Consider the following 15,218-nt stretch of genomic DNA (forward strand, 5'->3'; position numbering starts at 1 on the left):
ATGCAGCTTTTCCCAAGTATGAAACCAAGTGGTGGAGAAATAAAGATGTTGGGCAGCAACATACATGCTGCTGAGACGGCATCATGCCGCTAAATCGACATAAGGTGGGCAAGTGTGGCTATTCACACCCAAACAGACATCTGGAGGCCCTTATATGATTCTGAATCCTCCATCCCCTAGGGGGAAGACACACACACACACACACACACACACACACACACACACACACACACACACACCTTATTGGTTCCTAGACACGCCAACTGAAGCCCTGTGTCTTGTGCATTAATGTGTGATTCCATATGGGTATTCAACATCTGTCTCAGGAGGGAAATGCTGCAGAAATACCTGATTAAGCAGAGTTGCTCTTCTTTCTCTTTTAAAAAGAAATAGCCACATACACCTTGGAAATCACTATGCTTGTGCATCATTCTGATATGTTATGTTTCAACAACCCAGAGTAGCTAAGAATGGCTTCAGTACAAAGTATGAGCTGAGCATCTGTAGGATTGGGGCCTTGTTGGCTGCCTGGAGGGGCACCCAGGGGGTGACACTGCTGGCAACGTGTGTATCATGGCTTACATAAGGATCCAAGGACCGTAGGCAAATGGCTTCCTCACCCACACAGGGGCATGCAAACTAAGGTATCGCCACAGAACATGTGGCTGTCACCAGGGAAAGCACAGGTCAGGGTCTGGCCAGATCTAAGGAAAGTTCAGTAAGCTGATGGCCTTTCCTATATTTCCCCTCCAAAGTGCTTCATCCCAAGGAAAAACAGTTTTAATAGTTCGTCAAGTACTGCAAAGCCTTTTCAACATTAGCACATGCTTCCAGCCCTGTCAAGGCCCTGCAAAGCTCTTCCGGGAAGACAGACTCATAGTTCTTGTTGTTTTTAAGCCTGATCAAATTCATTATTTGAAAATTTTTAATAATAATGCTATTATAGCTACAGCTATTGAGGGCTCCCTATATGCCTGAAGCACCAATAAATGTTTTACTATACGTTCCTCAGCCCTCATAATGATGCCTATTTTACAGATGAGGGAAATCAAGGCACATGATGGGAAATAAGTTCCTTTAGGTCACAGAGCCAATATGGGGTGATGCTGAGGTCCAAACAGGACTGTGACAGGCCAGTGCATGTCCCGTTTGCAAGGGCTTCTTTGAGGAAACATAGCATTTCATACTGCTGCTTTAGACATAAACAAAAAATGAATAATAAAATGAATTCCGAGAGACAGCCCTTATGGAAACTGACTGCTGTTTCTCTGCAGAAACCCCTGACAGACTTTACTGCACGCTTTAAGATTCTTAGGTACCAAGTCCTTAAACCCAATCTGGATCATAATGTAGAGTATTTCTCTATAATTGAAATATCTAGTCTCTTAGTTAGCAACACCACAAATCCAGAAGTCTCCTGGAAAGTGGAGGCGCATTCCGAAATTGTTTTAAAACCTCATCACTTCACTTGGTTTGTGAGTGGCTCCATTTCATTTAGCTTTTACGTTCCAAGTTCAGTTTACCTGTAACTTTCTAATTTAACTCCATGAGTCAGCTAGTAAATGAAGGAGACAATTATTTACATCTAATTCTAGTGGCATAGTTTAAGACTATGTTTACACTAAAATTGATTAATGTTTATGTTTGATTGAGTTAATAAAGAGCTCTGTTTTATAGAATTCTTTCCAGTGACCTCTAGACACTATAGCTAGTTGATATGGATAGTCGAATGTAAAAGTGCAATTCCCCAAATCTTACCTGTTTAAATGTAGTATTTGGGTCAATAATAATTAAGGTATATTGGCTCATCAGTGTGATGAATATTTCTCTCTGTGTTTGAAGGCATAATTGTGCGGAAAGAACCTGCTGCTAGTTCCTGGAGAATCCCCCCTGCAGGATCTTTGTGTGAGGAATCAATCAATCCTACTGCCCAAGAGGTACCAGAGAGGAAATAAAGAACCTTCTAGGTGCAAACCTCACAGCACAAACAGCTGAAGCCCCCAGAAGCCAAAATTCTCTCCAGGAACCTACTAGTTTTCCCCCTGAGACCTAGAAGACAATGAGTGCCCCCTTGTTCCTAGCAATTAGCACAGGACACATGGAAACGTGGCAGGCCCCTTGGAAAGTTACTTTACACTGTCCCTTCTCTAGAATGTCCTCTTGTCTAAGGTGGGGAGAGTGCAGACAGACAAAAGTTTCGGTGAGAGAATTCCAACTGAATCCACCTGAAAACGTCTATTTTACCAGGAAGAAAGGTTTTTCTCAGCTGCCTTTTACATAATGCAATTACCCACATTTCACATTCTTTTCTCAGAGCCCCAGAGCTGGAACATCCGTTTCCCATAAAATTGGGACCTCTGACCCCTTCCACGTTGAAGTGTATCCCAGGTTGGGGCTACTGATAATCTCCTTTTTTATTTTAGCTAGTTTCACTCAAAGGACAAAACATAGGGGCCTTGAGTGCTTGACCCTCCTGAAAATATTTAACGTCTGAATTAAACCAACAGGCTTTGCCAGAAGTGCTCTTTGCATTTTATGTCTGAGGCTATTTTCCCCCAGCACTGAATCACTAAAACTTAAGTAGATAGAGACAGCTCTGATAAATTGTGTTCCCTGAACTAAATGCCATCAAGCAAATCCCTGATTTTTCCCCTTTTCACAGCAAGTGTTATAAACGGTTCTACACCCTTTCTGTCACCTCTGGATTCAATTATTCTGGTAACAAACATTATTGTCCAAAATGAAGATCCGGGGGGCTACTCGTGATCCCACAGCTGCACTAGGGGTGAACCCAGAAGCAGGAAGGCAGAGACGTGGACGGAGGCAAGGAAAACTGCTTTGACGGAGGATGAGAGATAATAAAATTACACAGCCATCTTTGTTTACTGCCCTTTCGGGATTAATGCCAGAAGGCCCGTTCCATGACAACTGACCGCAAAAAGGAGTAATGGGGCTTCTTGGACATTTCCAGAAGGCATATCCGGACCACCTTTTTCCCAGTGAATCAGTCAACAATATTTACTAAGCACCTCCATCATACAAATCATGCTGCAAGGTGCCATGGAAGTATAGAAAAGAAGGAAAGCACAGTACCTTCCTTAAGGAAGATACGCATTCTTCTCACTGGTAAACCAAGCACCTATTTCATGCAAAGTAATGGGCTAGACACCAGCAACTAGAGGAAAAATAGTCTAGCCCAGGATGTGGGAGGCAGGTTCTGGAGTGCCTGCCTAGCTCCAGACTAGCCTGAGGCTTTGGCAGCTGTGTTTGGCCTACTAGACTTACGGCCCCAGCCACAGCTGGATTCAACAGGGCAAAATCCAGACACTGGCTATAAAATAACCCTTCTGAGGTCTGGTGGAAACCAGCGGTAGTCTCTTTTGAGAAGCTGTGCCACAAAACAGAGCAGGCAGATGACGTCAATGCAGCAGTAGTAAGGCCGTGTGGCCTCGGGTTTCGAAAGGAGTCCAGAGAATGGGAGGAGATGGAAGCAGAGACGAGCGAGACTACACGCACGCTAGTGGCCGGAGCTGTGGGCAACAGTGCGGGCTCTGGGAAATGGGTCAGGAGCTGGGGTGTTGCCCTCGGCTTGCATCAGCTTGCAGAACTCTCTCCCAAAGTAGGACTTCAAGCAGATTCTTAGAAAGCAAGGCCAGGGGCCTGGAATGTCAGGCACAGTGCACAGTGGCCCATGCCTGAGGGATCTAATGGGAAACCAAGGCAGAGGGTCCCTCGTCCGCAGGTGAGTCAGAGAGCCAAAGAGACGTGCACAGGCAGCAGCCCTGGGGACATTTTTAAAGGGATCCTACCAGAGAGAGGTCTGTGCAGGTAGACAAGTGGAGACGCCGAGCCTGAGACCTGCCAGCTGGAGATGAGCAGAGCCTCTGAAGGCCCCACATGACAACAGAGGAGAGGCGGCTTTGGAGGCCAGCGAGGCCCAGAGGGATAATAGCATCTCCCAGCGGCGTCAGTCAGGTGCTACGGACTGGATCGAGTCTCCCATATCTCAGGGTTGAAGCCCTAGTGCCCACAGTGACGGTGTTCGGAGGTGGGGCCTTTGGGAGGTGATTAGGGTTAGATGAGGCCCTGAGGGACCTCACGATGGGATCAGTGTCCTTTTAAGAAGAGACAGCAGAGAGCCCATTTCCTCTCTCTGCCAGGTCTGCCAGGCGAGAACAGTGAGGAGGTGGCCAGGTATCTGCAAGGCAGGAAGAGGGTCCTCACTGGAAACCAGCAGTGCCGGCCCCTTGACCCGGGACTTCCAGCCTCCAGAACGGTGAGGAAATACTGGCATTTAAGCCACATGGTCTGTGGTTCTGTGCTGTGCAGGCCGAGCTGACCAGACACCAAGTAAAGCTGTTCTCACCCCCTTTTCCAGCCCCCCACTGCCCACGCTGCACCGTGACGGGTCAGAAGCCAGAACCGCAGTCTGACGGACGAGCAGCCGAGAGAGCAAGTGAGGTGACCTCAGGCCCTCCCCTGGGGCAGGCCGCTGGCCCCGGTCTGGGGAGGAGAGAAGTTTTGACTTCTGAGTCAGATTGAGAGTGTTAAATACTACACAGGACGTGGCATCGGCATTACTGGAAGGAAACCCCGTTTGCTGCAGAAGCTGGCAGGCTGCATTACTGCAGAGTGACTGGTGAGGGCACGGAGTCCATGTGAGCAGGAGAGTGGGGAGAACATCGAGGTCCATCTTGATCACACCCCCAAGTCATGGGTGTTGAAGAAAACAACCAAAAGAGACTGAATAAAAGCCTCCACAAGGGAGGTGGCCTTGACGTGGGGTCAGGAGGCATGAAGGCGACAGTAAGTCTGCAGCGGGGAAGGGGGGTCAGGACAAGAAGCTGGGAGGGTAATGTGTGGCCAGGATGTAAACTGATTTCAGCAGGGAAGCGCCATAAAGTGAGCCGTATTTGGGGAGGACACCTCTGCAGTGAATGAGAGGTAACGTTGGAAAAAAGGAGACCAGTTAAGCACCTTTAAAAATTCTTCAGCCAAGAAATCCCGAGGGCCTGAGGGGCAGAATTACAAAGAGAAGGAAGGGGGCACACCAGAGGCATTCACTGGGGCACCTGGCAGGACCTGGTGACCGACTGGCCATCAGCGGGAGGCGATGAAGAACAGCCACAGGATATTGCGATGCCATTGATCCGCAGACGTTAGAGCACATTTGCAGACAGTTCTGCATTAGTCACGGTCCTCCAGAGAAACAGAACCAGTGGAAGGGGTAGAGGTATCATGATTTATTCCAGGAAATGGGCTCCCATAATTACAGAGGCTGGGGAATCCAAACCTGCAGGCTGGGCTGGCAAGCTGGAGACCCAGGAGAGCCGATGGTGCAGGTCCCATCCAAAGACAGTGTGCTGGAGAATTCTCTCCTGCTCAGGTTTTCAGCTGATTGGATGAGGCCCCGCAACTCCAGGGAGGCCCACCAATCTGCTTTACTCAGAGTTCACCAATTTAAATGTCCATCTCATCCCAAAACACCTCCCAGCTGACACATAAAATTAACCATCACAAAAGGCATCACAACACCCATCTGTCTGGGGGGCCATGAGCACCGTGAGAGGTGACAGCTCCCCCCAGGGCAGAAATGTCAAAGTTCTCAGCCTCCAAGGGTGGGTCTGTGTCTCCTTGAAGAGCCATGCGAGGGACTCTTGCCAACACCAAGGGAGGCAGCCCTCAGCCCCACTGAAGTTCAACCTGTACACAAAGTCACATCCTTCCAGTGGAGTCTTTAGAAACTTTCCAGCTACCTCCAGGAGCCAACCATGGACTTCATTATCAATTTAAGAGGGAAGCTTCCAGAGTTCACCCACATAGCTCCCAGATATTCAAACACTAACCTAGATGCTGCTGTGAAGGGGCTTTACAGATGTTATTAAGGCCCTATTTCAATTGACCTTAAAAAAGAGAGTTTATTCATGATGGTGAAAGAGAGACAACGTGGAAGTTTAGATAGATTTGTGCAGATGGTATATAGACTTTGCTGAAAAAGGTACACTGTCTTACCTAGCTAATATGAAACCTATTTAGTACTCTGAGGTATCTAAATTCCTCTAACCAGCCTGCAAAATTCACTGTCAGGGTGATCTAAAGGGTACATGGTAAATAATGTCACCTTGCCTCTGCTGAATGATTTATAATTGGCAAAATGGGTTCATGCGCCTCCTCTCAATTAAACCCCAAGACAGCTCTGAAAGTTGGGTCACTGAAAGGAGCCCAGGTAGTTAATAAAGGACCCACTTCCTCTGACACCAAGCCCAGTACATCCCAGGCAGGAGAACCTTTTCCAGAAAGAGAGCCAGTGAGTGTCTGGATATGGGGCACCAGGGCCAATCACAGGGAACACTGCCACTTATCAGGGTGAATTAACCCCTAAAAGGAGGAAGAAGGGGTGATATCATCAACCTGGGGAAAAGTGGTAGGAATAAAAATAGAGATTCCCTTCCCAGTAGGTCAGCACACAGCCCACAAATAAGACTCAAGAAAATAATTCATTCTTTTTATGCAAGGGAAACATTTTGAGGCAAGCAAGCCAGAGTGCCCTCGCCAATAGAAACTGCCCAAATAGAGCTGGAATGATATAACAGTAAGAATTGCTAGGGCAGGCAGAATTCTGAGAGGCCCCTGAGCATCCCTCCCCAGGTATACCCACACATTCTCCCAGATATTCAGTCAAACACTAATCTAGGTGCTGCTGTGAAGGGACTTCACAGATGTTATTAAAGTCCTTAATCACGTGACCTTAAGAAAGGGAGATTATTCTGGGTGAGCCTGGCCTAATCAGGTGACTGGGGGAGTGAGTTTATCTCAGCTGAAAAGATTCAAAGCGTGAAAGGGGTTTGATGCAAGGGCAGATCTCTATGGGTGATGGATAGAGTGGGCCATGTGGCAGGGCATGTAGTCACTTCTAGAGGCTGAGAGAAGCTCCCAGCTGAAGGCCAGCCCAAAGAAACAGGAACCTTATTCTTACAATGGTAAAGAAGTGAATTTAACCCACAGTCTGACTGAGCTTGGGAGTGGATTCTTGCCTAGATCCTCCATTAAGAAACTCAGCCTGGCCAACACCCTGACTCAGCTTCGCAGACCCTGAGCAGAGAACCCAGCCATGCCATGCCAGGACTTTGACCTACAGAACTGTGCACTAAGCAGTGGGCATCATGTTAAGCCACTAAGCATGTGGTAATTTGTTACACAGCAAAAGAAAACTAATACAATTGCTAACACTTACTCAGGGCTCTCTCTTTTCCAGACAGTGGAAGTTTAATTAACTCAACTACTTCTCTTAACTCCATGAAAGAGATGCTTATATCATCCCCATTCTACAGATGAGGAAATCGAGGCACATTTATCTTTTAATAAAAATTGTACATATATAAGGCAAAGAGCATGATGTTTTGACATGTATATACACAGTGAATTACTGCTATCAAGCTAATAAATGTATCTATCTCCTCACATGGTCACCATTTTGTTGATGTTTGAGAACACTGATCCACTCTTAGCAGATTTCCAGTATACAGTACAGTATCTAGAACTTATGCATCCTGCACTACTGAAACTTTGTACACTTTCACCAACATCTCCACATTTCCCCCATCCCTGGTAACTACCACGCTACTCTCTGCTTCTATGAATTTGAGTTTCCAGATTCCACATGTAAGTGAGATCATGCAGTATATGTCTGGCTTATTTCACTCAGAATAATGTGCTCCAGGTTAATCCATGTTGCTGAATAACAGGATTATATATACATATATAAATCACATTTTCTTTCTCCATTCATCCAGTGATGGGCACTTAGGTTGTTGCCATGTCTTGGCTATTGTGAATAATGTCACAGCGAACATGGAGGGGCAGCTATCTCATCAAGATACTGGTTTCATTTCCTTTGGATATATAACCAAAAGTAGGATTGCTGAGTTATAAGGTAATTCTATTTTTAATTTTTTGAGAAAACTCCATACTGTTTCCCACCATGGTTCTGCCCTTTACATTCCCACCAGCAGTGCACAAGGGTTCCCTTTTTCCACATCTTTTTCAACACATGTAATCTCTTGGGTTTTTGTTTTTCAAAACAGCCATTCTGACAGGTGTGAGGTGATATCTCATTTTGGTTTTGATTTGCATTTCCCTGAAAATGACTGACATTGAGCACTTTTTCGTGTACCTGTTGGCCATCTGACTGTCTTCTTACCTGTTTCTTCTAATGTTTAGTCAGCACTAAAATTCCAGGTGGCTTGGTGGTTCCTGTAAAGGGATCACTTTCCCAATCCTTCATCTTTCTACACATAATTAATCTGCAGGGTGCTTGCCTCCTAGGGCTCCAGTTTTACCTTCTTCAAGGCTAGCAGGGTGCCTCCAAGCTTGGTGAGGTGACTTGGTGGCCCCCAAAATGGTGCTGAGAAGGGAACGGGGCCCAAATCAAGCAGAGGGTGACAGGCACTCTGTTAGTTTGCTGGGATTGTTATAACAAAGTACCACAGATGGTAGGATGTTTTATTTATTTCTCATAGTCTAGAGGCTACAAGTCCAAGATCAAGGTGCTGGCAGGACTGGTTTCTTCGAGGCCTCTCCCTGGATGTGCAGATGCCTCCGCCTCCTCCCGGAGTCCTCACACGGGCTTCCCTTTGTGTATGTCTGAGTTCTAATCTCTTCTTCTTATAAGGACAACAGTCCAATTGGATGAGCCCCCACCCTCATGACATCATTTAAGCTTAATTATCTTTTAAAAGACCTGTTGGGTAAATGGAAGTTTTCACTCAAAATTTCCAGAATCTCCCACCTGGCCTTCATCCATTTACATTCCAATGGAAGTTCACCACTGCAGGGCCACCCCCACCCCCCACCCCCACCTCTGGGAGATCCAGGGTGTGGGGAGCAAGGAGTGGAGAGAAAATGACCATTCTCTCCTCCCTTCTGTTCCTGGTACCTAATTGGTCTAGTGTTTGCAGCCACCAGGGACCCCCACATGGAGTTCCTCCTGGAAGGAGAGGGCAGGGGCGGGGAGCGCACTACATAGCCACAGGGGACGAGGGGACCGCAGAGCAAGTGGCCCTGAGCAAGCTGAGAAATAAAACCCCTTAACCCAACCTGTCCTTTCCCTTGCCTTTCTTTGGTTTTATCGGATTCATAGGGAACTTGTCCCAGGCGGGGAACCCCCTTCCACAGCTACAAGACCCCATCTCCAAATTCAGTCACATTCTGAGGTCCTGGGGTTAGGAGTCCAACACATGAATTGTGGCAGGAGGACCCATAACATACACCAAAACAGACACCAAATCCGGAGCCAAAGGACTGAACAAGCTTGTCGGAGCCCAAGCGCAAGGCCCCTTCAGGGCTCCCAGCCAGCAGGTCTTGGTCTGATACCCAGCAGAACTTCAGGTACCCCAGTTCTACCCCCTTTGTCTCCCCAAACCTCCTCCCCACTTGCACCCAGGATCCTGGGCACCACTACCGTTGCCTGCCCCGAATTCGGAGACACAGCTTCTGCCCCCCTGAGCACCAGGTACGGCAGCATAATCAGCTCTGCTCATCAGAATTTCAAAGGAAAGCCATATTTAGCAGTTCAAGCAGGGCCAAGGGCTGACATTAAGCAAATTTCAAGGGTTATTTGAAGTTAATTGAGTTTAATCATATAATGATTTTATAATTAGTCATAGTGCTCTTGTTTCTATGTGAGTGGACCCAGGCTCTAAAGAAAAGGGCTGCATTCGGCAGGGACAGGGCGGGGCAGTGGTGGGGCCTGGCAGCAGGGCAGGAGGCAGGAGAAGGAAGTCATGTGTGGGTGAACCCACAGAAATGCTCTCGTGTACTCGCCGGGACCCCAAACTGTACCAGCCTTGAGCTGGGACCCCCACGCCCTGCTGGGTCTGCTGGTGGTTTCTGTATGACTGCCATGCCTCCTCAGGGGTAGGTCCCATTTGTGTTGACATGGAGGCTTGTCACCGGGAGGTCAGAACAAGGAAACTTCTAAGTTGACCAGACTTGTCTCCAGCTCCACAAATGCTGCTTCAGATCAGGCTGTGAAATTTGTAAGGCTGATAGTCCAACATATTGATTTGACCTAATCCACCAATAATGCTGAACTCCAGGCAGTAATCAGTGATGCCTGGCTGCCCAGACTCAATCCAAGTAGGCCTTTAAGATGGGGGAGGGGTGGGGGGAATCTTTGGCTCTCACCCAAGCAGACTCAGGGCATAGGCTTCACTTCCAATGCCATGATACTTAGCACTCAGACCCTCACTGAAGCCCTGAATAATGACATTAGGAATGACTCAGACACTCGTGGGAGTGCTCTGTGAGGCCAGGCCTCTGAGAGACAGCCCAGCTTTCTGGATGAGTGAGAAGCAGCCTGACAGACAGCGTGACAGCAGGCAATGTGTCGCCATGGGCGTGATTCCCAAAAAAATCAGATCATATTTTCTGTTGAGTGTATGACCACAAATGGGAAGGGAGTGGTGAAGGCGACTATCATTTATGGAGCGCTCACTGTTGGTCAGAGCTGGGCCATCTCATTTCTCTCTCAGGATCGCCTTCTGGGGTCCCAAATAAAAGAGGCTGAGAGAGGTAAAGTCACCCGCCTGAGTCACGCCGTCAGTGCCAGGTGTATCTGACCCCAGTCAGGATCGTCCACCATGACGTGCTGCTTGGTGGGCAGGAAGAAAGCAGGATGGGACTCCTGGTGGGTTAGAACAAGTAGGGTGAGGCTACAGAGCCGAGGCCAGCTTGCCGCCCGTCTGAGCCTCTTTCTCGCCCTACGGTCACCATTTGTCTCTCATGAATTCTGAGCCCTCAACTCAGGCTTCACCTGGGACAACTGACCTTGTACAAGTTCAGGATCAGGGAGCAGATCCCCAGCTCGGTCCCCCAAGCGCAGCCACTGCCTCCCCTCCCCCAGGCTCCTGTGGCTGCTGGTCCATTAACCTTCCCCATTTTCATAGGTGACCCCAAGTTTGATGGAATTGTGACATGCTGTGCCACGTGGTAGATGGTGTGGTGAGTACACACGTCACATATGTATGGCGCCCTGTGGAATCACATATCCTTCCTTCCTCGCTCATATACACACATGCACACATGCTACCTGCTCCCCAGGGCTCACACCTACAGCCCTGCAGGGAAGCGTGTCTGTCTGCCTCCCCCAGTCCCAGACTGCATTTCATGTGTTCAGCCCCTATTGATGGGACCCCGACAACCGTGAGGAAGACACAGCTTTGTCCTGCAGGTGGACAATCTCCTGAAAGGCCCTGCAGGGAAAGGAAGTGGCCATACGAGGCAACCAAGCAAGGACAGAGGAAGCCACCATGCTCCTGAGCACAAAGAGGGCCCTCCCCGGACCCTGGGAAGGCATGAGTCTTGAAGGACAAGGAAATCAGGTGGACAGGGAAAGAGGAGCACCAGCCCATATGCAGAAAAGCAGGCGAGAAGGCTGTGCCCACAGGGTGGAGTCTCCCCTGCTTGTCACTCCGGCTGGGGGTCTGGCTTGATAAAATTCCAGAGGTTTCCATCGCCTCATGAACAGAAGGGGAAGGGTAATCTCTCTCCCTCGAGGAAAATGGTGGGGACTCAGTGAGGTCGTGTGAGGGGGTGTTCGGCCCCTTCCCCCAGAGAACCACCAGCCCACGCCATCCCACACCCCCGCCTCCCCGGGCCCCTCTCCGCTCAGTAGGTGATACTGTCTTTGTTGCATCTTCAAATCTTCAGGCTTCTTTTGTTTTCCTGCTTCAGCTTCCTTGTCCCCAGTCACTCCTCGCACGCGCGCACCCTCTGACGCTCACACTCACGCACCCTCGCACACACACAGTTATCCCTCAACTCCATTGGTCCCCTTCTTCCAGACAGGATCCTGTCATCTTCAGTTTCCCTACTGCCCCTGTCACAGCTGAGCCCTCCAAGCAACAGTCCAAAACTCCTAGTTACTGAAAGAAAAAAAAAAGTAAAAAAAAAGTACATGGGAACACTTGTTGAAAATACAGAATCCTGAGCCCCGCGGGAGATTCTACTTTTTGTAGGCTTAGGGCAGGGAGTCTGCGATCTGAGCTGATGCTTTTGAGGTGGGTGGGCAGGTTGTACCTAGATCCGTCTCTTCTTCACCCACTGAGAACTTTTCTGCTCTCCCTGTGCCTCCAGGTCCCGAGTTCTTGCCCCCTGAAGGTGCTAGGAGGCTGGTCTCTGACTACCTAAGGTTCTGCTGTTCTTTAAAGAAGAAACCATTTTGAAGTACCATTCAGTGTGATTTCTGTCGCTCACAGGATGTCAGATCATTGAAGAGTGTCACCCCCAGGGAACTGGTATTGCTGATCGCTTTGACTGTCTTAATAACTCACCAGGCTAGGTCTGTGTCTTCTAACAGCTATGCTTCTGCCTTACGGGACCTGGCCCCCCAAGACCCTTCATCAAGAGATCTGTTGCTGACCCCCAAGGGCTTCCCTATGTGCACCACAGGTCATCTCTTTTCAGACGTTCTGCAGTTCACACTCTCTTTCCACTCACTGCCCAAACTGTGGGTGTTTATGTCAACCAGCAGTATTTGACCACAGTCCAGGGTCGCAGCTATACCCATAGTGAGTAGGGGCAACTGCCTGGTTTGGAAAGTATCAACTCCAAGTCACAGACAATCCAGATTCCAACTGGTTTTAAAATATAGACATTGGTTACTTCCTATAACAGGGTGTCCAGGTTGGGTACCGATTTGTCAATTCGATTGTGTCATCAAGGATGGTACTCTGCTGCCCATAGTCAACTTCATCTTAACACTGGTCCCTGGAGGTCTCAGGATGGGACCTTCCATCATGCAGGCGGGCTGGCAGGTAAATTATTCTTACCCTGCACAAGAGATAATGCCTCCTCCATCTCAACAGAGGACTTATGCTCACCCCTCAACTCAGCTCACCACCAGGAGAGCTCCATGCTGATTCCCCAGCCACACTTCCTGCCTCCCACACCTGTACCAGGGGGAGTGGGCTTAACAAAATTGGAATCCCTTAGGAAGAAGGAAGGGACTAGATGCTCAGTAGACAGTGCAAGAGCTCCTCCCTGAAGCTCCTGTGACACTGGCTCTTTCAACACAAACCCTGGCCCAGACCTCCTCAGCAGACACAGATGAGAAGCTGGCACTTGCTCCATGTTGCACTTCTCGCCAGAGAGAAAATCATTTACATGGGGAGCTTCACAAGCCCATCCAGGCAAAGCCAGCCTCCTCTGTCACAGGCCCCTTCATCAGTCATGCATTTGCAGGAGTTTTTAAGTGCTTTGCTCTAAGCACCTGATGACACATTAATAAAAGGTCAAGGTTAAGGTCCTAGGGACCTCTTGGCAAAAATCACTTGGTCTCTCCTCCCTGGGAATCCTCGGATTGCACAGCCTGTCTCCCCACCACCTCCCTGTGTGCCCCAATGGCTGCTTAAGGGTTGGCGGACCAAGCAAACAAAATGCCTTTGGTTCATTTAGAGAGGCGGCATTTCCAAAGCCTCAGCTTGCAGAAACATTGTCAGGATTTGAGGCATCTGTGGCCCTAGTTTACATAGTTCTTTTCTTCCCCCCAAAGCACTTCCAGCAATGGAAATGGGGGGTCCACATGATGGAATATCTGCATTCAAGGCCACCTTTCCTGTAGGTTAGTGTTACTGATTACCCACACCTCAGGTCCTGACAGGTAATCAATAGACCTTCTGACCCAGATATGTGACTTGGCCTGTGGGGGCTTTAAAAACAAGAAGTGAACATGGCAACTCTGGTTCATGCCTTTCATACACGAGAATTACATTTTTTCCCCCAGAGCTGCAAAGCCGTTTCTGCTCAGATTACTCCAGCTACCTTAGCAGCACATACTCAGAGGGTTCTGTTCATTTCTCCTGCTAGATAGTTCCACCACAAAACCCAAGCCTTTAAAAAAAAAGTGACAAGCCACACTTGGAGAAAATCTATTTATGCCCCCAAAGGGCTCAGATTATACCATCATTCTTGAGGAGGACCCACCTGACCCTCTCGGTAAGGGAGGTGGGAAGCAATGAACAAAGTGGGGCCAAGCAAACAGGAAAAGGGGCCAAGCACCTGCCAAGGGAAGAAGATGGAATGTAGAAGCCATTGATATTGTGACATTCAAACACAGACGGCTACTGGCTGGTGATAATGGCATTGACCCTCAGGTTACAGATTTAGTGAGATGAGGTGGGTGTGAAAATAGGGAAAGACTCTAAAGGACAAATAGAAAACAAAAACCTCTACAATGATCTCTGATGTCATCTCTTCCAGGAAGTTGGCCTGGATACCCTGTCTAAACCAGGAGCTACCTTCTCAGTGGGCATACTTCCTTGGGCATCTGTAACACTCTGCATGGGCATATGTGTGTATATATGCATGTAGCTACCCCCTCATGGCAGTCAGTTCATTGAGGCTGAGGGTGGTAATCATAACTAGTTCACATCTAAATCCCAGGCCCAAACAAAACCCAGCACCTAACAGACAAAGCCTCTCTCACAAAGCCTACTGAAGGAGTGACTAAAGGAATCAAGGAGCGAATTTATGAATGAGTGAATGTGTGAGTGAGTTAATGAAAATATAGCATCTAACCAAACAAAGACTATCCCCAAGGACAATAAACTGAAAGAAAGGGAAACCTTCCATCCCTTTCTTAGAAATTTGCAAAGAAGAATTAACTAGATGCAATAAAAAGAACATGGACTTTTATGTCCAGAGTTGGTCCAAATCTTGGTGCCACCAGCAGTGTGAGGTTAGGCAAGCTAGTTAGCCTCATTGTCCCTCAGATTTATCACCTGAGCAATGAGAATAACATAAGGCCTACCTCACAGAGCTCTACTGAAAATGAAGAGATAAGGTGTGCTCAGTGCTACTTAGTTGTAGTTATTACCATTATTAACCATGCCTTGCAATGGAGTGGCATGGTCAAAGCATCAAGCCACAAGGGGTAACCTCACAAAGTACGCCAAGGTCATTCAAAGTACCAGACTACTCATCTGAGTTGCCAGAAATATTCAACTACAACTTATCTCTTCCCAATCTTGAAAATGATAATAAAATCTGACTACCCAATAGGACACCAGTGAAAATTCCCTCAAGAAATGTGAGTTGATAAACCAAGAAAGGCAGAGGCAGTGCCTCTATGTAAGTGAAGTTATGACAAATGTTGCCCAAAGTGTCACCCTGTGTATCAGTCAGGATGCACTAGGTTATGCTGCATAACAAACAACCCT

Source organism: Manis javanica, chromosome 18 (genome assembly GCF_040802235.1).
Source record: "Manis javanica isolate MJ-LG chromosome 18, MJ_LKY, whole genome shotgun sequence".
Classification (NCBI taxonomy): Eukaryota; Metazoa; Chordata; class Mammalia; order Pholidota; family Manidae; genus Manis; species Manis javanica.